Source organism: Schistocerca piceifrons, unplaced genomic scaffold, assembly GCF_021461385.2.
Source record: "Schistocerca piceifrons isolate TAMUIC-IGC-003096 unplaced genomic scaffold, iqSchPice1.1 HiC_scaffold_569, whole genome shotgun sequence".
Lineage (NCBI taxonomy): Eukaryota > Metazoa > Arthropoda > Insecta > Orthoptera > Acrididae > Schistocerca > Schistocerca piceifrons.
The window spans coordinates 72,501-93,650 of record NW_025728809.1 but is presented as its reverse complement, the minus strand read 5'-3'; the positions used below and the strand labels follow the sequence as shown (position 1 = coordinate 93,650).

Genomic DNA, 21,150 nt, shown 5'->3' with positions numbered 1-21,150 from the left:
GGACCCAGCAACTTGTGAGGCCAGGCCGACGCTAGTCTGTAGAACATGATGCGAGCGTCCTAGTGGGGACCCGCGAGTGCTGCGTTCTCGGTCCTTCTCAAGGGAAATCCAGCTACACATTCTTGTGGATCGTGCATCTCAAGCGCTCAAGCCACGCGGCAGCATCATCGCGGGAAAAGCAAAATGATGCATCGGCCGGGAATCGAACCCGGGCCGCCCGCGTGGCAGGCGAGCATTCTACCACTGAACCACCGATGCTGGGGCCAGCGGTAACTTGACGCTGCTTCCCGAGCAGATGTCTCAAGGGAAAGTGGGACTGCCGTCAAGCGCCGTAGCATTCTGTGGGAAAGATGCTGCAGACGCTGAATCCTGCACTGCACTGCTTAAAAATGCCGCCAGAACGCGGTCCTCTGCGTACTCTTGCGTCGCCGGCGCCCAACTCTTGCCAAAGGATGCGAAATGTGCGCGGATACGCTGTCCGAATGCGTCTGGATGTGCTCCCCTAGCCTGCCTCGAAATGCGCCTGCCAGGTACGATCACCTTCGGCCGCTGCCGACTGGCGGGAAGCCGACACAGCGCGGACGCGCGGCGCTCGCTTGTGCGGTGGTGGTGTAATGGTCAGCATAGTTGCCTTCCAAGCGGTTGATCCGCGTTCGATTCCCGGCCACCGCAGCAGGCTTTTAATTTCGCGTATGAGTACTTTTGCCACGCGCTCTTAAATTATTGTTTTTTCGCCCTCTTACTCGCTGCATACCAGCCCTTAGTGTGTCTCGACTTGTCTCGTGTCTCGACTTGTCTCGACTTTGCTCAGCTGACGCGAGAGCTGACGCTCTCAAATCGGCCTTTATCAAAACGACAAGCACGAGAAACGACTGAGAGAGGTAAGGAGAGGCGAGGCGATGGACACACAGCACGCCCCCTTCATTTCACGGTGGCGTCTCCCTGACCGAATCGGGCTGTAGCTCCGAAAACAAAGGAGAAACAAAAATAGGAAGTAAAAGTGCAAATAGTGCCCTGTGTTCCCATGCGCTCACCCGCCCAAGTACTGACAAGGGCCAAAGTTGTTACGCATCGGCAATCGGACATTTTCTTTCATTTTCTCTTTATCGGTTGAGAACCAGTGTATTCAAGATATTATGGCCATTGGCGAGTGAATGCTGTAGCGCTTCCCGACGAGTCGGGTTCGGATCCTCTGTCAACTTCCACGCAGGGTGATGATCTTTTGGTCATCACACTCGCCAGCTGAAATCGGCGCTGCCTTTTCGTAGTAGTAAAAGAGTAGTGGCCCGTGGGGGGATCGAACCCACGACCTTCGCGTTATTAGCACGACGCTCTAACCAACTGAGCTAACGGGCCTCGGCAGATGCAGCTGCTCAGCCCTACGCTGGAAACAGGTGGCATGAAGCCATACACCATTTCTATGGTCGTCGTGTGTCTGCTTCCCTAGTCTATATTCTGCTGACGGTCACGAAACAGTAGCTATATTGCGAGCAGGACGGCAAACGGCTGCTCGGACAGCTCAAACTTGCCACGATTCGTGTGGAAAAAATTCCGTTCCGGTACCGGGAATCGAACCCGGGCCTCCTGGGTGAAAGCCAGGTATCCTAGCCACTAGACCACACCGGATGTGGACGTTTCGTTCGACCGTTCGTACGGTCGCTTGGCGCATTTCGTGTCGAGTGCCGCGTCGGCGCCCCTCTCTCTTTGCGAGCATCTTTGCACATACTGACTGGCAAGGCGCGCACCTCAAACGCCGCAGAGCAATGCTTTTGGCTTCATGCTCTGCTGGGAGAAGAGGAAAAGGGAAGCTGTAAGTAGCAATAACAGGAAGTAAACATTTTCCCGCTGAAGCGTTGAAACGTTGTGGATAACAAACAAGAAATACGTTGGCGCCCTAGCAACAGCACCACCATCAGTCACAGAAAATTAAATGCCCCGGGTGAGGATCGAACTCACGACCTTAAGATTATGAGACTTACGCGCTGCCTACTGCGCTACCGAGGCACGGGTGCACCGCTTGTCCTGGAAACTGGGTAAATACCGTACCCAATATTAGACGTAGAGACTCTGTACTTCCTGGATAACGTGTTCTGTTGCTACACGTGCACTGCCGGCCCAGTTGATTGCGGTGCTGCTGCAGCTGTTGCAACGATAGGCAGCACTCCTTGTCGTTAAAGTTCAGAGCCTCGGAGGCACCCGGACCCAGCAACTTGTGAGGCCAGGCCGACGCTAGTCTGTAGAACATGATGCGAGCGTCCTAGTGGGGACCCGCGAGTGCTGCGTTCTCGGTCCTTCTCAAGGGAAATCCAGCTACACATTCTTGTGGATCGTGCATCTCAAGCGCTCAAGCCACGCGGCAGCATCATCGCGGGAAAAGCAAAATGATGCATCGGCCGGGAATCGAACCCGGGCCGCCCGCGTGGCAGGCGAGCATTCTACCACTGAACCACCGATGCTGGGGCCAGCGGTAACTTGACGCTGCTTCCCGAGCAGATGTCTCAAGGGAAAGTGGGACTGCCGTCAAGCGCCGTAGCATTCTGTGGGAAAGATGCTGCAGACGCTGAATCCTGCACTGCACTGCTTAAAAATGCCGCCAGAACTCGGTCCTCTGCGTACTCTTGCGTCGCCGGCGCCCAACTCTTGCCAAAGGATGCGAAATGTGCGCGGATACGCTGTCCGAATGCGTCTGGATGTGCTCCCCTAGCCTGCCTCGAAATGCGCCTGCCAGGTACGATCACCTTCGGCCGCTGCCGACTGGCGGGAAGCCGACACAGCGCGGACGCGCGGCGCTCGCTTGTGCGGTGGTGGTGTAATGGTCAGCATAGTTGCCTTCCAAGCAGTTGATCCGCGTTCGATTCCCGGCCACCGCAGCAGGCTTTTAATTTCGCGTATGAGTACTTTTGCCACGCGCTCTTAAATTATTGTTTTTTCGCCCTCTTACTCGCTGCATACCAGCCCTTAGTGTGTCTCGACTTGTCTCGTGTCTCGACTTGTCTCGACTTTGCTCAGCTGACGCGAGAGCTGACGCTCTCAAATCGGCCTTTATCAAAACGACAAGCACGAGAAACGACTGAGAGAGGTAAGGAGAGGCGAGGCGATGGACACACAGCACGCCCCCTTCATTTCACGGTGGCGTCTCCCTGACCGAATCGGGCTGTAGCTCCGAAAACAAAGGAGAAACAAAAATAGGAAGTAAAAGTGCAAATAGTGCCCTGTGTTCCCATGCGCTCACCCGCCCAAGTACTGACAAGGGCCAAAGTTGTTACGCATCGGCAATCGGACATTTTCTTTCATTTTCTCTTTATCGGTTGAGAACCAGTGTATTCAAGATATTATGGCCATTGGCGAGTGAATGCTGTAGCGCTTCCCGACGAGTCGGGTTCGGATCCTCTGTCAACTTCCACGCAGGGTGATGATCTTTTGGTCATCACACTCGCCAGCTGAAATCGGCGCTGCCTTTTCGTAGTAGTAAAAGAGTAGTGGCCCGTGGGGGGATCGAACCCACGACCTTCGCGTTATTAGCACGACGCTCTAACCAACTGAGCTAACGGGCCTCGGCAGATGCAGCTGCTCAGCCCTACGCTGGAAACAGGTGGCATGAAGCCATACACCATTTCTATGGTCGTCGTGTGTCTGCTTCCCTAGTCTATATTCTGCTGACGGTCACGAAACAGTAGCTATATTGCGAGCAGGACGGCAAACGGCTGCTCGGACAGCTCAAACTTGCCACGATTCGTGTGGAAAAAATTCCGTTCCGGTACCGGGAATCGAACCCGGGCCTCCTGGGTGAAAGCCAGGTATCCTAGCCACTAGACCACACCGGATGTGGACGTTTCGTTCGACCGTTCGTACGGTCGCTTGGCGCATTTCGTGTCGAGTGCCGCGTCGGCGCCCCTCTCTCTTTGCGAGCATCTTTGCACATACTGACTGGCAAGGCGCGCACCTCAAACGCCGCAGAGCAATGCTTTTGGCTTCATGCTCTGCTGGGAGAAGAGGAAAAGGGAAGCTGTAAGTAGCAATAACAGGAAGTAAACATTTTCCCGCTGAAGCGTTGAAACGTTGTGGATAACAAACAAGAAATACGTTGGCGCCCTAGCAACAGCACCACCATCAGTCACAGAAAATTAAATGCCCCGGGTGAGGATCGAACTCACGACCTTAAGATTATGAGACTTACGCGCTGCCTACTGCGCTACCGAGGCACGGGTGCACCGCTTGTCCTGGAAACTGGGTAAATACCGTACCCAATATTAGACGTAGAGACACTGTACTTCCTGGATAACGTGTTCTGTTGCTACACGTGCACTGCCGGCCCAGTTGATTGCGGTGCTGCTGCAGCTGTTGCAACGATAGGCAGCACTCCTTGTCGTTAAAGTTCAGAGCCTCGGAGGCACCCGGACCCAGCAACTTGTGAGGCCAGGCCGACGCTAGTCTGTAGAACATGATGCGAGCGTCCTAGTGGGGACCCGCGAGTGCTGCGTTCTCGGTCCTTCTCAAGGGAAATCCAGCTACACATTCTTGTGGATCGTGCATCTCAAGCGCTCAAGCCACGCGGCAGCATCATCGCGGGAAAAGCAAAATGATGCATCGGCCGGGAATCGAACCCGGGCCGCCCGCGTGGCAGGCGAGCATTCTACCACTGAACCACCGATGCTGGGGCCAGCGGTAACTTGACGCTGCTTCCCGAGCAGATGTCTCAAGGGAAAGTGGGACTGCCGTCAAGCGCCGTAGCATTCTGTGGGAAAGATGCTGCAGACGCTGAATCCTGCACTGCACTGCTTAAAAATGCCGCCAGAACGCGGTCCTCTGCGTACTCTTGCGTCGCCGGCGCCCAACTCTTGCCAAAGGATGCGAAATGTGCGCGGATACGCTGTCCGAATGCGTCTGGATGTGCTCCCCTAGCCTGCCTCGAAATGCGCCTGCCAGGTACGATCACCTTCGGCCGCTGCCGACTGGCGGGAAGCCGACACAGCGCGGACGCGCGGCGCTCGCTTGTGCGGTGGTGGTGTAATGGTCAGCATAGTTGCCTTCCAAGCAGTTGATCCGCGTTCGATTCCCGGCCACCGCAGCAGGCTTTTAATTTCGCGTATGAGTACTTTTGCCACGCGCTCTTAAATTATTGTTTTTTCGCCCTCTTACTCGCTGCATACCAGCCCTTAGTGTGTCTCGACTTGTCTCGTGTCTCGACTTGTCTCGACTTTGCTCAGCTGACGCGAGAGCTGACGCTCTCAAATCGGCCTTTATCAAAACGACAAGCACGAGAAACGACTGAGAGAGGTAAGGAGAGGCGAGGCGATGGACACACAGCACGCCCCCTTCATTTCACGGTGGCGTCTCCCTGACCGAATCGGGCTGTAGCTCCGAAAACAAAGGAGAAACAAAAATAGGAAGTAAAAGTGCAAATAGTGCCCTGTGTTCCCATGCGCTCACCCGCCCAAGTACTGACAAGGGCCAAAGTTGTTACGCATCGGCAATCGGACATTTTCTTTCATTTTCTCTTTATCGGTTGAGAACCAGTGTATTCAAGATATTATGGCCATTGGCGAGTGAATGCTGTAGCGCTTCCCGACGAGTCGGGTTCGGATCCTCTGTCAACTTCCACGCAGGGTGATGATCTTTTGGTCATCACACTCGCCAGCTGAAATCGGCGCTGCCTTTTCGTAGTAGTAAAAGAGTAGTGGCCCGTGGGGGGATCGAACCCACGACCTTCGCGTTATTAGCACGACGCTCTAACCAACTGAGCTAACGGGCCTCGGCAGATGCAGCTGCTCAGCCCTACGCTGGAAACAGGTGGCATGAAGCCATACACCATTTCTATGGTCGTCGTGTGTCTGCTTCCCTAGTCTATATTCTGCTGACGGTCACGAAACAGTAGCTATATTGCGAGCAGGACGGCAAACGGCTGCTCGGACAGCTCAAACTTGCCACGATTCGTGTGGAAAAAATTCCGTTCCGGTACCGGGAATCGAACCCGGGCCTCCTGGGTGAAAGCCAGGTATCCTAGCCACTAGACCACACCGGATGTGGACGTTTCGTTCGACCGTTCGTACGGTCGCTTGGCGCATTTCGTGTCGAGTGCCGCGTCGGCGCCCCTCTCTCTTTGCGAGCATCTTTGCACATACTGACTGGCAAGGCGCGCACCTCAAACGCCGCAGAGCAATGCTTTTGGCTTCATGCTCTGCTGGGAGAAGAGGAAAAGGGAAGCTGTAAGTAGCAATAACAGGAAGTAAACATTTTCCCGCTGAAGCGTTGAAACGTTGTGGATAACAAACAAGAAATACGTTGGCGCCCTAGCAACAGCACCACCATCAGTCACAGAAAATTAAATGCCCCGGGTGAGGATCGAACTCACGACCTTAAGATTATGAGACTTACGCGCTGCCTACTGCGCTACCGAGGCACGGGTGCACCGCTTGTCCTGGAAACTGGGTAAATACCGTACCCAATATTAGACGTAGAGACACTGTACTTCCTGGATAACGTGTTCTGTTGCTACACGTGCACTGCCGGCCCAGTTGATTGCGGTGCTGCTGCAGCTGTTGCAACGATAGGCAGCACTCCTTGTCGTTAAAGTTCAGAGCCTCGGAGGCACCCGGACCCAGCAACTTGTGAGGCCAGGCCGACGCTAGTCTGTAGAACATGATGCGAGCGTCCTAGTGGGGACCCGCGAGTGCTGCGTTCTCGGTCCTTCTCAAGGGAAATCCAGCTACACATTCTTGTGGATCGTGCATCTCAAGCGCTCAAGCCACGCGGCAGCATCATCGCGGGAAAAGCAAAATGATGCATCGGCCGGGAATCGAACCCGGGCCGCCCGCGTGGCAGGCGAGCATTCTACCACTGAACCACCGATGCTGGGGCCAGCGGTAACTTGACGCTGCTTCCCGAGCAGATGTCTCAAGGGAAAGTGGGACTGCCGTCAAGCGCCGTAGCATTCTGTGGGAAAGATGCTGCAGACGCTGAATCCTGCACTGCACTGCTTAAAAATGCCGCCAGAACGCGGTCCTCTGCGTACTCTTGCGTCGCCGGCGCCCAACTCTTGCCAAAGGATGCGAAATGTGCGCGGATACGCTGTCCGAATGCGTCTGGATGTGCTCCCCTAGCCTGCCTCGAAATGCGCCTGCCAGGTACGATCACTTTCGGCCGCTGCCGACTGGCGGGAAGCCGACACAGCGCGGACGCGCGGCGCTCGCTTGTGCGGTGGTGGTGTAATGGTCAGCATAGTTGCCTTCCAAGCAGTTGATCCGCGTTCGATTCCCGGCCACCGCAGCAGGCTTTTAATTTCGCGTATGAGTACTTTTGCCACGCGCTCTTAAATTATTGTTTTTTCGCCCTCTTACTCGCTGCATACCAGCCCTTAGTGTGTCTCGACTTGTCTCGTGTCTCGACTTGTCTCGACTTTGCTCAGCTGACGCGAGAGCTGACGCTCTCAAATCGGCCTTTATCAAAACGACAAGCACGAGAAACGACTGAGAGAGGTAAGGAGAGGCGAGGCGATGGACACACAGCACGCCCCCTTCATTTCACGGTGGCGTCTCCCTGACCGAATCGGGCTGTAGCTCCGAAAACAAAGGAGAAACAAAAATAGGAAGTAAAAGTGCAAATAGTGCCCTGTGTTCCCATGCGCTCACCCGCCCAAGTACTGACAAGGGCCAAAGTTGTTACGCATCGGCAATCGGACATTTTCTTTCATTTTCTCTTTATCGGTTGAGAACCAGTGTATTCAAGATATTATGGCCATTGGCGAGTGAATGCTGTAGCGCTTCCCGACGAGTCGGGTTCGGATCCTCTGTCAACTTCCACGCAGGGTGATGATCTTTTGGTCATCACACTCGCCAGCTGAAATCGGCGCTGCCTTTTCGTAGTAGTAAAAGAGTAGTGGCCCGTGGGGGGATCGAACCCACGACCTTCGGGTTATTAGCACGACGCTCTAACCAACTGAGCTAACGGGCCTCGGCAGATGCAGCTGCTCAGCCCTACGCTGGAAACAGGTGGCATGAAGCCATACACCATTTCTATGGTCGTCGTGTGTCTGCTTCCCTAGTCTATATTCTGCTGACGGTCACGAAACAGTAGCTATATTGCGAGCAGGACGGCAAACGGCTGCTCGGACAGCTCAAACTTGCCACGATTCGTGTGGAAAAAATTCCGTTCCGGTACCGGGAATCGAACCCGGGCCTCCTGGGTGAAAGCCAGGTATCCTAGCCACTAGACCACACCGGATGTGGACGTTTCGTTCGACCGTTCGTACGGTCGCTTGGCGCATTTCGTGTCGAGTGCCGCGTCGGCGCCCCTCTCTCTTTGCGAGCATCTTTGCACATACTGACTGGCAAGGCGCGCACCTCAAACGCCGCAGAGCAATGCTTTTGGCTTCATGCTCTGCTGGGAGAAGAGGAAAAGGGAAGCTGTAAGTAGCAATAACAGGAAGTAAACATTTTCCCGCTGAAGCGTTGAAACGTTGTGGATAACAAACAAGAAATACGTTGGCGCCCTAGCAACAGCACCACCATCAGTCACAGAAAATTAAATGCCCCGGGTGAGGATCGAACTCACGACCTTAAGATTATGAGACTTACGCGCTGCCTACTGCGCTACCGAGGCACGGGTGCACCGCTTGTCCTGGAAACTGGGTAAATACCGTACCCAATATTAGACGTAGAGACACTGTACTTCCTGGATAACGTGTTCTGTTGCTACACGTGCACTGCCGGCCCAGTTGATTGCGGTGCTGCTGCAGCTGTTGCAACGATAGGCAGCACTCCTTGTCGTTAAAGTTCAGAGCCTCGGAGGCACCCGGACCCAGCAACTTGTGAGGCCAGGCCGACGCTAGTCTGTAGAACATGATGCGAGCGTCCTAGTGGGGACCCGCGAGTGCTGCGTTCTCGGTCCTTCTCAAGGGAAATCCAGCTACACATTCTTGTGGATCGTGCATCTCAAGCGCTCAAGCCACGCGGCAGCATCATCGCGGGAAAAGCAAAATGATGCATCGGCCGGGAATCGAACCCGGGCCGCCCGCGTGGCAGGCGAGCATTCTACCACTGAACCACCGATGCTGGGGCCAGCGGTAACTTGACGCTGCTTCCCGAGCAGATGTCTCAAGGGAAAGTGGGACTGCCGTCAAGCGCCGTAGCATTCTGTGGGAAAGATGCTGCAGACGCTGAATCCTGCACTGCACTGCTTAAAAATGCCGCCAGAACGCGGTCCTCTGCGTACTCTTGCGTCGCCGGCGCCCAACTCTTGCCAAAGGATGCGAAATGTGCGCGGATACGCTGTCCGAATGCGTCTGGATGTGCTCCCCTAGCCTGCCTCGAAATGCGCCTGCCAGGTACGATCACTTTCGGCCGCTGCCGACTGGCGGGAAGCCGACACAGCGCGGACGCGCGGCGCTCGCTTGTGCGGTGGTGGTGTAATGGTCAGCATAGTTGCCTTCCAAGCAGTTGATCCGCGTTCGATTCCCGGCCACCGCAGCAGGCTTTTAATTTCGCGTATGAGTACTTTTGCCACGCGCTCTTAAATTATTGTTTTTTCGCCCTCTTACTCGCTGCATACCAGCCCTTAGTGTGTCTCGACTTGTCTCGTGTCTCGACTTGTCTCGACTTTGCTCAGCTGACGCGAGAGCTGACGCTCTCAAATCGGCCTTTATCAAAACGACAAGCACGAGAAACGACTGAGAGAGGTAAGGAGAGGCGAGGCGATGGACACACAGCACGCCCCCTTCATTTCACGGTGGCGTCTCCCTGACCGAATCGGGCTGTAGCTCCGAAAACAAAGGAGAAACAAAAATAGGAAGTAAAAGTGCAAATAGTGCCCTGTGTTCCCATGCGCTCACCCGCCCAAGTACTGACAAGGGCCAAAGTTGTTACGCATCGGCAATCGGACATTTTCTTTCATTTTCTCTTTATCGGTTGAGAACCAGTGTATTCAAGATATTATGGCCATTGGCGAGTGAATGCTGTAGCGCTTCCCGACGAGTCGGGTTCGGATCCTCTGTCAACTTCCACGCAGGGTGATGATCTTTTGGTCATCACACTCGCCAGCTGAAATCGGCGCTGCCTTTTCGTAGTAGTAAAAGAGTAGTGGCCCGTGGGGGGATCGAACCCACGACCTTCGCGTTATTAGCACGACGCTCTAACCAACTGAGCTAACGGGCCTCGGCAGATGCAGCTGCTCAGCCCTACCCTGGAAACAGGTGGCATGAAGCCATACACCATTTCTATGGTCGTCGTGTGTCTGCTTCCCTAGTCTATATTCTGCTGACGGTCACGAAACAGTAGCTATATTGCGAGCAGGACGGCAAACGGCTGCTCGGACAGCTCAAACTTGCCACGATTCGTGTGGAAAAAATTCCGTTCCGGTACCGGGAATCGAACCCGGGCCTCCTGGGTGAAAGCCAGGTATCCTAGCCACTAGACCACACCGGATGTGGACGTTTCGTTCGACCGTTCGTACGGTCGCTTGGCGCATTTCGTGTCGAGTGCCGCGTCGGCGCCCCTCTCTCTTTGCGAGCATCTTTGCACATACTGACTGGCAAGGCGCGCACCTCAAACGCCGCAGAGCAATGCTTTTGGCTTCATGCTCTGCTGGGAGAAGAGGAAAAGGGAAGCTGTAAGTAGCAATAACAGGAAGTAAACATTTTCCCGCTGAAGCGTTGAAACGTTGTGGATAACAAACAAGAAATACGTTGGCGCCCTAGCAACAGCACCACCATCAGTCACAGAAAATTAAATGCCCCGGGTGAGGATCAAACTCACGACCTTAAGATTATGAGACTTACGCGCTGCCTACTGCGCTACCGAGGCACGGGTGCACCGCTTGTCCTGGAAACTGGGTAAATACCGTACCCAATATTAGACGTAGAGACACTGTACTTCCTGGATAACGTGTTCTGTTGCTACACGTGCACTGCCGGCCCAGTTGATTGCGGTGCTGCTGCAGCTGTTGCAACGATAGGCAGCACTCCTTGTCGTTAAAGTTCAGAGCCTCGGAGGCACCCGGACCCAGCAACTTGTGAGGCCAGGCCGACGCTAGTCTGTAGAACATGATGCGAGCGTCCTAGTGGGGACCCGCGAGTGCTGCGTTCTCGGTCCTTCTCAAGGGAAATCCAGCTACACATTCTTGTGGATCGTGCATCTCAAGCGCTCAAGCCACGCGGCAGCATCATCGCGGGAAAAGCAAAATGATGCATCGGCCGGGAATCGAACCCGGGCCGCCCGCGTGGCAGGCGAGCATTCTACCACTGAACCACCGATGCTGGGGCCAGCGGTAACTTGACGCTGCTTCCCGAGCAGATGTCTCAAGGGAAAGTGGGACTGCCGTCAAGCGCCGTAGCATTCTGTGGGAAAGATGCTGCAGACGCTGAATCCTGCACTGCACTGCTTAAAAATGCCGCCAGAACGCGGTCCTCTGCGTACTCTTGCGTCGCCGGCGCCCAACTCTTGCCAAAGGATGCGAAATGTGCGCGGATACGCTGTCCGAATGCGTCTGGATGTGCTCCCCTAGCCTGCCTCGAAATGCGCCTGCCAGGTACGATCACCTTCGGCCGCTGCCGACTGGCGGGAAGCCGACACAGCGCGGACGCGCGGCGCTCGCTTGTGCGGTGGTGGTGTAATGGTCAGCATAGTTGCCTTCCAAGCAGTTGATCCGCGTTCGATTCCCGGCCACCGCAGCAGGCTTTTAATTTCGCGTATGAGTACTTTTGCCACGCGCTCTTAAATTATTGTTTTTTCGCCCTCTTACTCGCTGCATACCAGCCCTTAGTGTGTCTCGACTTGTCTCGTGTCTCGACTTGTCTCGACTTTGCTCAGCTGACGCGAGAGCTGACGCTCTCAAATCGGCCTTTATCAAAACGACAAGCACGAGAAACGACTGAGAGAGGTAAGGAGAGGCGAGGCGATGGACACACAGCACGCCCCCTTCATTTCACGGTGGCGTCTCCCTGACCGAATCGGGCTGTAGCTCCGAAAACAAAGGAGAAACAAAAATAGGAAGTAAAAGTGCAAATAGTGCCCTGTGTTCCCATGCGCTCACCCGCCCAAGTACTGACAAGGGCCAAAGTTGTTACGCATCGGCAATCGGACATTTTCTTTCATTTTCTCTTTATCGGTTGAGAACCAGTGTATTCAAGATATTATGGCCATTGGCGAGTGAATGCTGTAGCGCTTCCCGACGAGTCGGGTTCGGATCCTCTGTCAACTTCCACGCAGGGTGATGATCTTTTGGTCATCACACTCGCCAGCTGAAATCGGCGCTGCCTTTTCGTAGTAGTAAAAGAGTAGTGGCCCGTGGGGGGATCGAACCCACGACCTTCGCGTTATTAGCACGACGCTCTAACCAACTGAGCTAACGGGCCTCGGCAGATGCAGCTGCTCAGCCCTACCCTGGAAACAGGTGGCATGAAGCCATACACCATTTCTATGGTCGTCGTGTGTCTGCTTCCCTAGTCTATATTCTGCTGACGGTCACGAAACAGTAGCTATATTGCGAGCAGGACGGCAAACGGCTGCTCGGACAGCTCAAACTTGCCACGATTCGTGTGGAAAAAATTCCGTTCCGGTACCGGGAATCGAACCCGGGCCTCCTGGGTGAAAGCCAGGTATCCTAGCCACTAGACCACACCGGATGTGGACGTTTCGTTCGACCGTTCGTACGGTCGCTTGGCGCATTTCGTGTCGAGTGCCGCGTCGGCGCCCCTCTCTCTTTGCGAGCATCTTTGCACATACTGACTGGCAAGGCGCGCACCTCAAACGCCGCAGAGCAATGCTTTTGGCTTCATGCTCTGCTGGGAGAAGAGGAAAAGGGAAGCTGTAAGTAGCAATAACAGGAAGTAAACATTTTCCCGCTGAAGCGTTGAAACGTTGTGGATAACAAACAAGAAATACGTTGGCGCCCTAGCAACAGCACCACCATCAGTCACAGAAAATTAAATGCCCCGGGTGAGGATCGAACTCACGACCTTAAGATTATGAGACTTACGCGCTGCCTACTGCGCTACCGAGGCACGGGTGCACCGCTTGTCCTGGAAACTGGGTAAATACCGTACCCAATATTAGACGTAGAGACACTGTACTTCCTGGATAACGTGTTCTGTTGCTACACGTGCACTGCCGGCCCAGTTGATTGCGGTGCTGCTGCAGCTGTTGCAACGATAGGCAGCACTCCTTGTCGTTAAAGTTCAGAGCCTCGGAGGCACCCGGACCCAGCAACTTGTGAGGCCAGGCCGACGCTAGTCTGTAGAACATGATGCGAGCGTCCTAGTGGGGACCCGCGAGTGCTGCGTTCTCGGTCCTTCTCAAGGGAAATCCAGCTACACATTCTTGTGGATCGTGCATCTCAAGCGCTCAAGCCACGCGGCAGCATCATCGCGGGAAAAGCAAAATGATGCATCGGCCGGGAATCGAACCCGGGCCGCCCGCGTGGCAGGCGAGCATTCTACCACTGAACCACCGATGCTGGGGCCAGCGGTAACTTGACGCTGCTTCCCGAGCAGATGTCTCAAGGGAAAGTGGGACTGCCGTCAAGCGCCGTAGCATTCTGTGGGAAAGATGCTGCAGACGCTGAATCCTGCACTGCACTGCTTAAAAATGCCGCCAGAACGCGGTCCTCTGCGTACTCTTGCGTCGCCGGCGCCCAACTCTTGCCAAAGGATGCGAAATGTGCGCGGATACGCTGTCCGAATGCGTCTGGATGTGCTCCCCTAGCCTGCCTCGAAATGCGCCTGCCAGGTACGATCACCTTCGGCCGCTGCCGACTGGCGGGAAGCCGACACAGCGCGGACGCGCGGCGCTCGCTTGTGCGGTGGTGGTGTAATGGTCAGCATAGTTGCCTTCCAAGCAGTTGATCCGCGTTCGATTCCCGGCCACCGCAGCAGGCTTTTAATTTCGCGTATGAGTACTTTTGCCACGCGCTCTTAAATTATTGTTTTTTCGCCCTCTTACTCGCTGCATACCAGCCCTTAGTGTGTCTCGACTTGTCTCGTGTCTCGACTTGTCTCGACTTTGCTCAGCTGACGCGAGAGCTGACGCTCTCAAATCGGCCTTTATCAAAACGACAAGCACGAGAAACGACTGAGAGAGGTAAGGAGAGGCGAGGCGATGGACACACAGCACGCCCCCTTCATTTCACGGTGGCGTCTCCCTGACCGAATCGGGCTGTAGCTCCGAAAACAAAGGAGAAACAAAAATAGGAAGTAAAAGTGCAAATAGTGCCCTGTGTTCCCATGCGCTCACCCGCCCAAGTACTGACAAGGGCCAAAGTTGTTACGCATCGGCAATCGGACATTTTCTTTCATTTTCTCTTTATCGGTTGAGAACCAGTGTATTCAAGATATTATGGCCATTGGCGAGTGAATGCTGTAGCGCTTCCCGACGAGTCGGGTTCGGATCCTCTGTCAACTTCCACGCAGGGTGATGATCTTTTGGTCATCACACTCGCCAGCTGAAATCGGCGCTGCCTTTTCGTAGTAGTAAAAGAGTAGTGGCCCGTGGGGGGATCGAACCCACGACCTTCGCGTTATTAGCACGACGCTCTAACCAACTGAGCTAACGGGCCTCGGCAGATGCAGCTGCTCAGCCCTACGCTGGAAACAGGTGGCATGAAGCCATACACCATTTCTATGGTCGTCGTGTGTCTGCTTCCCTAGTCTATATTCTGCTGACGGTCACGAAACAGTAGCTATATTGCGAGCAGGACGGCAAACGGCTGCTCGGACAGCTCAAACTTGCCACGATTCGTGTGGAAAAAATTCCGTTCCGGTACCGGGAATCGAACCCGGGCCTCCTGGGTGAAAGCCAGGTATCCTAGCCACTTTTTTTTTTTTTTTTTTTTTTTTTTTTTTTTGATAGACTCGAACCCACAATCCCCGGTTTAGGAGACCGATGCCTTATCCATTTTTTTTTTTTTTTTTTTTTTTTTTTTTTCTTTTTTCTTTTTTATGTGCAGGCTTTGAACCACTTCTAAAATGTGCCTGTAGGTTTCATGTCCCAGCACTCTACTTTTTTTTTTTTTTTTTTTTTTTTTTTTTTTTTTTTTTTTCGACCGTGACAGGATGCGAACCTGCAATCTTCGGATCCGAAGTCCGACGCCTTATCCATTTTTTTTTTTTTTTTTACTGCTCTGCAATTATTTTTTTTTTTTTTTTTTTTTTTTAATTTCTTTTTTCCACTTTTTTTTTTTTTTTTTTTTTGTTTTATATGTATCTTTTTTCCCGGGCCGCCCGCGTGGCAGGCGAGCATTCTACCACTTTTTTTTTTTTTTTTTTTTTTTTTTTTTTTTTTTTTTTTGGTGCTTTAAGTGGTATCAGGCAGGGAGAGGCAAGGAGGGCAGGGGTCATGCAATCTGAGGCCTGGCCATCTTGTCTCCCACCGTAACCGTCACCACGGCACCCTACCTCATCGGCGCACTGAAGAAATGCTGCGGCTTGACTCCGCCGCCAGTAACATAAAAACAGAAATTAGTCCGGAGACGAAATGTTGCATCCATTTGCAGTGTAAATGAATTTGTCCATTTTCATATGTATTCAGGAGAGCCGGGGATCCGTGCACTTTGCACCGCATGAGTGCGTCTCACCCCACAAATCAGAGTTAGTATTGAAATGAAAAATATAAATGAAAATTCTTCTATCGTTGTTTCTCTCCATCGGATCGACTGTTACAATTAAGAAACTAGGAAACTCAGTTCTGTGCAGGGCATCCGCCAATGAGACGGAACGCGCTATTACAAACATTCTGTTAATTTCTGAACGTGACGAATGATCCAAGTGACGCACTCGTAAATTAGCCTGTCCCGCACTTACTTCTTTGGACTTCACTTCGGGCGTCCGAAGGAAGAGTGGAATCCACCATGTCGGAAGAAATGGCTTTAAGCACTCCATCCTATATTGGCTGTGAAATGATCGTGTGACTTAAAAAGTTTGCAAAATGAGCTTTATAGTTTTTAGTCTTCTGTAGTCGGTGGTGCTGTATCATTAAATACAGGAGAAAGTCTTCTTTACTCGTTTCGTTCACATTGAAAAGATAGTAAACTGTGTGGCCTTTAAGCCAGTTTACTGAATTTCTTTTGGTCTGCGGGTAAGGCACTACCTCCGGAGTGAGGAAGTCAGCTGGCGTTATGGTCGCAGGGCATGTTCTAGTGATGCTCGCCAACAACTGTCGTATGACCGCCCAAACATCTCGCACTTTTTCGCAGACAAATCGGTGTTCCTCGCTATCTTGTACCTGGCAAGTGTTGCATAAGGGTGAATCGGCCAGATGAATGGAATGGAGTCTGGCATTGGTAGCTATTTTGCGATTCACCGTGAGATACCAAGACGCTCGCACGTGAGACGGTAAATGGCGTGAATGAATATTATCCCAAATCACCCGCCAATTGTGAGCTGTATATTTGTCTTCGATGTTATTCCTGGAGGTGGACTCGATCAAAGTCTTATAAAGTTGCTTCACCACCGTTATTTCCTTCGCCGGAATTCTTGTTCGAGCATAACTATATTCAAGCAGGAAGTATTTTAAATGATAAAGGTCGTGTGGAATATGATGTACGTCAATCGGGGGGTTGAGGTTCGCTGGGGAGATTTCGTTGAGAAGGTGAGCAGTGAGACAGTGTGGAGATTTTGTCCATAGCTTATACATACTGCTTAGATAGAGCGCCTGTGCCTTTTTATAGACATCTGTGAGGTTCAATCCGCCCTTCCGAGGAGGGAGCGTCAACGTAACATATTTAACTTTGAAGATATTGCCTCTGGTCACAAAATGGCCCAGGGCAGACAGCATTCTATGTGCAATGCCACTGGGAAGAGGCAACACTTTGGCGACATAGTTAATCTTCGAGAGGATATAAGTGTTGACCAGTTCAATTTTTTGGAGAGCATTCAGTTTCCTCATGCTATGCAGTTGTACACATGCCCTAACTTTATGAAGTAAAGCTCTATAATTAACAGCAATGGTATTCTGTATCTTCCGCCGAAACTCAAGGCCTAAGCACTTTATACTGGTAATTTCTCGTAATCGGGTATGATTGGGTAGATTTATTCCCCGTCCAACATTCATGAGTCCGGATTTTTGCCAGTTCACCTTCGCCCCAGATACCGCCTCATATCGTTGAAGTATTTGAAGTGAGGACCGCACTTCTTGCGCGTTCACGACAAGAAAGCCGACATCATCTGCGTACGCACGGCACACAATCTTCTGGCTATTGATTTCCAATCCCTGCAAATGTGCAGTTAGCGTAGCGAGCAGAGGTTCTATGGCGATGGCAAAGAGAGCCATCGACATCGGACAGCCTTGCCTCACCGAACACTCGATATCAATAGCGCCACTGAGGCGACCATTAATTTGAATCCGCGACGTACTATTACGGATCAGATTGTCGAGTACTTGGGTGAACTGGCGCGGAAACCCCAATTCCTGCATGACGCGGAAAAGGAAACGATGGCTCACCCTGTCGAACGCTTTTGCAAAGTCTATCATGACGAGGGCGCATTTTAACTTGCAAGCCTCCGCTACGGCAATGATATCTCTGTAATCCGTGAGCGTGTGGTAAATAGATCTATCTCTACCGACACTCGTTTGATACTGTCCTGTGATTGTGGTCATGACAGTTTTGAGCCGTTGGCTCAGAACACGGGCGAATAGTTTATAATCACTATTTAATAACGTGAGAGGTCGCAGGTTAGTGAGGTCGTTACTGCACGGGGTCTTGGGCAGTAAGACAACAATTCCTTGTCGAAATTCCTGCGGAATAACGTTTTGTGGGTTCATTAGTTCTTTACATATTGCAAGGAGTTTCGATTTCATCTGCGGCCAGAAGGTTTGATATACTTCTGCAGGTATTCCATCGCAACCAGGAGATTTATTCTTCGGACTCCTTAGGATAACGTCTGTTAATTCGTCTTCTGTCACCTCTGTCATCAGCTGAGTCGCCTCTGTGGGGCTGAGTTTCCGTGATAAATTTGTCGCAAACTCCGCAAACACGGTATCATCTGTCATTTTATTGGACATCAGGTCTCGATAGTACTCTTCAATCGCACGCATAATGTCACTTTGTTTAGTAACTATTGCCCCGGTGCTGGTTCGGATGTGTGTAATGATTTTCCGACTGCCTCGTCGACTTTCACGTAACATGTGATACATGGCAGCCTCTTCTTCTTGCACCGTCTTAGGAACTCGCGCCCGAATTTGAAAACCTTCCAACTGTTTCCGTTGCAGCGTTAAAAGTTTCGCCTGAATTCTTTTGATCTTTGCAAAATTGCCGATAACGGTCGCGTCACATTTATACAACTCCCGAAGACACTGAAAGTAAAATTCCATGGTCCGTTTGTGCCACAGACTTTTCTGACGGGAGTAAAACATTAAAGTTTTCCTAATTTGTGGTTTGGCGCATTTGAGCCACCACTCGATCGCGGAGTTGTAGGATCTGAATTTGCGTTCACATGCCGTCCAGGTGGACAGGAAGGCTTCTCGACATGCAGGATCATGCAAATGTGCGATGTTGAACTTCCATAACCCTCGACCCCGGTATGTTTCCTGTTTTTGCATGTTGACGGTGCAGATATAGGCAGCATGGTCGGAAAATACAGTTGGCCATATTTCGGTGTGTAGCAGGTGTTGCGTTAAATTACGCGATATGTAAATTCTATCTAACCTACTTGCCGAATGATTGGTAACATGCGTAAAACCCACTTCCACTCCGTGCATGTGCGTCCAAGTGTCAGTGAAGCGGAGTTCTTGAATGATCTGTTCTAATTCGACACACCGATTAAAGTGAGGAGTTTGATCGATTTGACGAAGCACACAATTGAAATCGCCGCCAAAAATGACATCACTGTAGTTGGTCCCGAAGAGCGGAAGGATCTCGTGGCGAAAAAATTCTGCACGGTGTTGCCTATTACTGGACCCAGAAGGTGCGTAAATATTAATCAGTCTGATGTTATTGACAGTGACTGCTATCCCTCTGCCGGTCACCAGTTTGGCCTCACAATTTGCAACGATCCCTTCTTTTAACAGTAATGCTGTTCCAAGTTCGAAACCGTTGCCAGGGTTCACGAAAGCGTTATACCCTGCTATGTGGTCTAACCTGATCTCACTCACTTCCTGAAGCATGGCTATATCGATGTCGGCTGCGTATAACAAGTCTTGTAAGTTCTTCAGATTCAAATCACTGCGTATCTTATTGATATTGAGAGTCAGGATCTTGTAGGCCTGCAAGGTGGTCATAGATGTTTGGTACGAAAGGAGCAAACGATAGGGTGCGTCATACAGCCTTCAATTGGAGGCGCTGACCGTGTCGGTCGTTTGAGTAGCCATGGCCACGTGGACGTTGTGTCCATCAACCGCTGATACGGGGGGCAAGGAGCCGGTCGAGGGTGTGGAATCCTCCTGCATCTCTACATCAGCTTCGTTCGTTTCAAACTCGTCCGCCCAATTGGGAGAGCAAAGGGTGCCTACTGGCTCAGAAACTGGTGGATTCGTATTCTGTGGCTCAGTTTGCTGAGTGGGCGTCTCATCTGGTCCGCTGTCGTACATCGTGGGAGTCTCCGACATGGTGTCGTCTGATCGCGTTGTGTCCCGCGAGCGCGAAGGCGAGGCGGCAGCTTCTGCGGGCCCTTCTTTTAAATTCTGACCGATTAATTTAGCCTTTCCCCGCAAGCTCGGTGCTGTATCTTCCGCACCTTGGTGAGCCATCCTCCGCTTTTTATTTTTCTTCGGAGATCGATTACCACGTATTACTGTGTCGGAGTTGGGCATCGTTTCAGCGACTCGTTCAGACATGGGAGCAGGAGCCATGGACACCTCCACCAACTCGGCACCCCGTGAGGGCTGGTCCACCGCCATCTCACTGGTCCTGTTAGTTTCATGTGTTTCAGAAGCAGCCATCTCGGACGCGACTGGCGTGTCCGGAGACGTCACATTAACGACGGAACTGGGTCCGGCAGGTTTATCGCGAATCAGTTGTATGGACGGCTCACCGCGGGCAACCGACACGTACGATGGCTGTAATGTTGACATCGCGGGAGGGCGAACACTCTCTCCGGTTGGCAGTTGAACTACACGACGCTGTAAACATTCCGCACGAACATGTCCCGTCGAGTTACATCTGGCACATGTTCTAGGTTGGCCATCATACATTACGACGGCACGGTACCCACAAACCGTGACGTACGACGGAATATGTCGTTGCAAGTCAACTTTAAGCTGCCTGACGCCATTCAGTACCGGATACTTATGCGCCGGAGACCAACGTTCGGCAAAGTTGCTCAAAACTTTGCCATACGGCGATATCGCAACGTTTATCTGGTCTGCTGGGACCTCAAACGGTAGTTCAAAAATGCGAATTGTGCGAAGTCCAAGCCCGGCGTGAGAAACAGTAACCACACCCACATTGCCATCACTATGCTTAAACTTCAAACCAGAACTAAAGGAGTCAACTAGTTTGTCACAAAACTCGGCATCTCTCATCTTGATATAAACGATGCTAGACAGAATCGACAAATGTATACCGATAATCTCATCGAGGCCAATTTTCATCACTTCTTCGAGGAAATCCTCGATTTCAAAGGATGTTGGTCGGGCAAACGTGTTATCGAACGTTAACTTCAAGGTGTCTTTCCTCATAGTATGTGCCATCACTGAATTATCATCGTCATTCCACAAACGCAAGAATAACCGCTGCTAGCGAGCGACTTACCCCGCAGAAGTAAACAAGCCAGCCGCAGCGCGGAGCACAGACAACCGCACGCCACGGCCGCTGCAGGCAGACTGCCACTAGACCACACCGGATGTGGACGTTTCGTTCGACCGTTCGTACGGTCGCTTGGCGCATTTCGTGTCGAGTGCCGCGTCGGCGCCCCTCTCTCTTTGCGAGCATCTTTGCACATACTGACTGGCAAGGCGCGCACCTCAAACGCCGCAGAGCAATGCTTTTGGCTTCATGCTCTGCTGGGAGAAGAGGAAAAGGGAAGCTGTAAGTAGCAATAACAGGAAGTAAACATTTTCCCGCTGAAGCGTTGAAACGTTGTGGATAACAAACAAGAAATACGTTGGCGCCCTAGCAACAGCACCACCATCAGTCACAGAAAATTAAATGCCCCGGGTGAGGATCGAACTCACGACCTTAAGATTATGAGACTTACGCGCTGCCTACTGCGCTACCGAGGCACGGATG

General features: G+C 52.2%; 34 non-coding genes across 34 annotated transcripts; 7 read left to right on the top strand and 27 right to left on the bottom strand.

Annotated features, from left to right (window-relative positions):
* Window positions 1-187: 187 nt before the first annotated feature.
* On the bottom strand, window positions 188-258 carry Trnag-gcc. The gene has a single exon. It is a non-coding gene; the product is annotated as a tRNA-Gly (tRNA).
* A 342-nt stretch (window positions 259-600) lies between these two features.
* On the top strand, window positions 601-672 carry Trnag-ucc. The gene has a single exon. It is a non-coding gene; the product is annotated as a tRNA-Gly (tRNA).
* Window positions 673-1,282: 610 nt separating this feature from the next.
* Trnai-aau lies at window positions 1,283-1,356 on the bottom strand. Its single transcript has one exon. It is a non-coding gene; the product is annotated as a tRNA-Ile (tRNA).
* Window positions 1,357-1,554: 198 nt separating this feature from the next.
* Trnae-uuc lies at window positions 1,555-1,626 on the bottom strand. The gene has a single exon. It is a non-coding gene; the product is annotated as a tRNA-Glu (tRNA).
* Window positions 1,627-1,931: 305 nt separating this feature from the next.
* On the bottom strand, window positions 1,932-2,004 carry Trnam-cau. Its single transcript has one exon. It is a non-coding gene; the product is annotated as a tRNA-Met (tRNA).
* A 381-nt stretch (window positions 2,005-2,385) lies between these two features.
* Window positions 2,386-2,456, bottom strand: Trnag-gcc. Its single transcript has one exon. It is a non-coding gene; the product is annotated as a tRNA-Gly (tRNA).
* Window positions 2,457-2,798: 342 nt separating this feature from the next.
* Window positions 2,799-2,870, top strand: Trnag-ucc. Its single transcript has one exon. It is a non-coding gene; the product is annotated as a tRNA-Gly (tRNA).
* Window positions 2,871-3,480: 610 nt separating this feature from the next.
* On the bottom strand, window positions 3,481-3,554 carry Trnai-aau. Its single transcript has one exon. It is a non-coding gene; the product is annotated as a tRNA-Ile (tRNA).
* Window positions 3,555-3,752: 198 nt separating this feature from the next.
* On the bottom strand, window positions 3,753-3,824 carry Trnae-uuc. Its single transcript has one exon. It is a non-coding gene; the product is annotated as a tRNA-Glu (tRNA).
* Window positions 3,825-4,129: 305 nt separating this feature from the next.
* Window positions 4,130-4,202, bottom strand: Trnam-cau. Its single transcript has one exon. It is a non-coding gene; the product is annotated as a tRNA-Met (tRNA).
* A 381-nt stretch (window positions 4,203-4,583) lies between these two features.
* Trnag-gcc lies at window positions 4,584-4,654 on the bottom strand. Its single transcript has one exon. It is a non-coding gene; the product is annotated as a tRNA-Gly (tRNA).
* A 342-nt stretch (window positions 4,655-4,996) lies between these two features.
* On the top strand, window positions 4,997-5,068 carry Trnag-ucc. Its single transcript has one exon. It is a non-coding gene; the product is annotated as a tRNA-Gly (tRNA).
* A 610-nt stretch (window positions 5,069-5,678) lies between these two features.
* On the bottom strand, window positions 5,679-5,752 carry Trnai-aau. The gene has a single exon. It is a non-coding gene; the product is annotated as a tRNA-Ile (tRNA).
* Window positions 5,753-5,950: 198 nt separating this feature from the next.
* Window positions 5,951-6,022, bottom strand: Trnae-uuc. Its single transcript has one exon. It is a non-coding gene; the product is annotated as a tRNA-Glu (tRNA).
* Window positions 6,023-6,327: 305 nt separating this feature from the next.
* On the bottom strand, window positions 6,328-6,400 carry Trnam-cau. The gene has a single exon. It is a non-coding gene; the product is annotated as a tRNA-Met (tRNA).
* A 381-nt stretch (window positions 6,401-6,781) lies between these two features.
* Trnag-gcc lies at window positions 6,782-6,852 on the bottom strand. The gene has a single exon. It is a non-coding gene; the product is annotated as a tRNA-Gly (tRNA).
* A 342-nt stretch (window positions 6,853-7,194) lies between these two features.
* On the top strand, window positions 7,195-7,266 carry Trnag-ucc. Its single transcript has one exon. It is a non-coding gene; the product is annotated as a tRNA-Gly (tRNA).
* Window positions 7,267-7,876: 610 nt separating this feature from the next.
* Trnai-aau lies at window positions 7,877-7,950 on the bottom strand. The gene has a single exon. It is a non-coding gene; the product is annotated as a tRNA-Ile (tRNA).
* A 198-nt stretch (window positions 7,951-8,148) lies between these two features.
* On the bottom strand, window positions 8,149-8,220 carry Trnae-uuc. Its single transcript has one exon. It is a non-coding gene; the product is annotated as a tRNA-Glu (tRNA).
* Window positions 8,221-8,525: 305 nt separating this feature from the next.
* Window positions 8,526-8,598, bottom strand: Trnam-cau. The gene has a single exon. It is a non-coding gene; the product is annotated as a tRNA-Met (tRNA).
* Window positions 8,599-8,979: 381 nt separating this feature from the next.
* Window positions 8,980-9,050, bottom strand: Trnag-gcc. Its single transcript has one exon. It is a non-coding gene; the product is annotated as a tRNA-Gly (tRNA).
* Window positions 9,051-9,392: 342 nt separating this feature from the next.
* Trnag-ucc lies at window positions 9,393-9,464 on the top strand. Its single transcript has one exon. It is a non-coding gene; the product is annotated as a tRNA-Gly (tRNA).
* A 610-nt stretch (window positions 9,465-10,074) lies between these two features.
* Window positions 10,075-10,148, bottom strand: Trnai-aau. Its single transcript has one exon. It is a non-coding gene; the product is annotated as a tRNA-Ile (tRNA).
* A 198-nt stretch (window positions 10,149-10,346) lies between these two features.
* Window positions 10,347-10,418, bottom strand: Trnae-uuc. The gene has a single exon. It is a non-coding gene; the product is annotated as a tRNA-Glu (tRNA).
* A 305-nt stretch (window positions 10,419-10,723) lies between these two features.
* On the bottom strand, window positions 10,724-10,796 carry Trnam-cau. The gene has a single exon. It is a non-coding gene; the product is annotated as a tRNA-Met (tRNA).
* A 381-nt stretch (window positions 10,797-11,177) lies between these two features.
* Window positions 11,178-11,248, bottom strand: Trnag-gcc. The gene has a single exon. It is a non-coding gene; the product is annotated as a tRNA-Gly (tRNA).
* A 342-nt stretch (window positions 11,249-11,590) lies between these two features.
* Trnag-ucc lies at window positions 11,591-11,662 on the top strand. Its single transcript has one exon. It is a non-coding gene; the product is annotated as a tRNA-Gly (tRNA).
* Window positions 11,663-12,272: 610 nt separating this feature from the next.
* Window positions 12,273-12,346, bottom strand: Trnai-aau. The gene has a single exon. It is a non-coding gene; the product is annotated as a tRNA-Ile (tRNA).
* A 198-nt stretch (window positions 12,347-12,544) lies between these two features.
* Window positions 12,545-12,616, bottom strand: Trnae-uuc. Its single transcript has one exon. It is a non-coding gene; the product is annotated as a tRNA-Glu (tRNA).
* A 305-nt stretch (window positions 12,617-12,921) lies between these two features.
* Trnam-cau lies at window positions 12,922-12,994 on the bottom strand. Its single transcript has one exon. It is a non-coding gene; the product is annotated as a tRNA-Met (tRNA).
* A 381-nt stretch (window positions 12,995-13,375) lies between these two features.
* On the bottom strand, window positions 13,376-13,446 carry Trnag-gcc. Its single transcript has one exon. It is a non-coding gene; the product is annotated as a tRNA-Gly (tRNA).
* A 342-nt stretch (window positions 13,447-13,788) lies between these two features.
* Trnag-ucc lies at window positions 13,789-13,860 on the top strand. The gene has a single exon. It is a non-coding gene; the product is annotated as a tRNA-Gly (tRNA).
* Window positions 13,861-14,470: 610 nt separating this feature from the next.
* Window positions 14,471-14,544, bottom strand: Trnai-aau. The gene has a single exon. It is a non-coding gene; the product is annotated as a tRNA-Ile (tRNA).
* A 6,526-nt stretch (window positions 14,545-21,070) lies between these two features.
* Trnam-cau lies at window positions 21,071-21,143 on the bottom strand. Its single transcript has one exon. It is a non-coding gene; the product is annotated as a tRNA-Met (tRNA).
* Window positions 21,144-21,150: the final 7 nt, after the last annotated feature.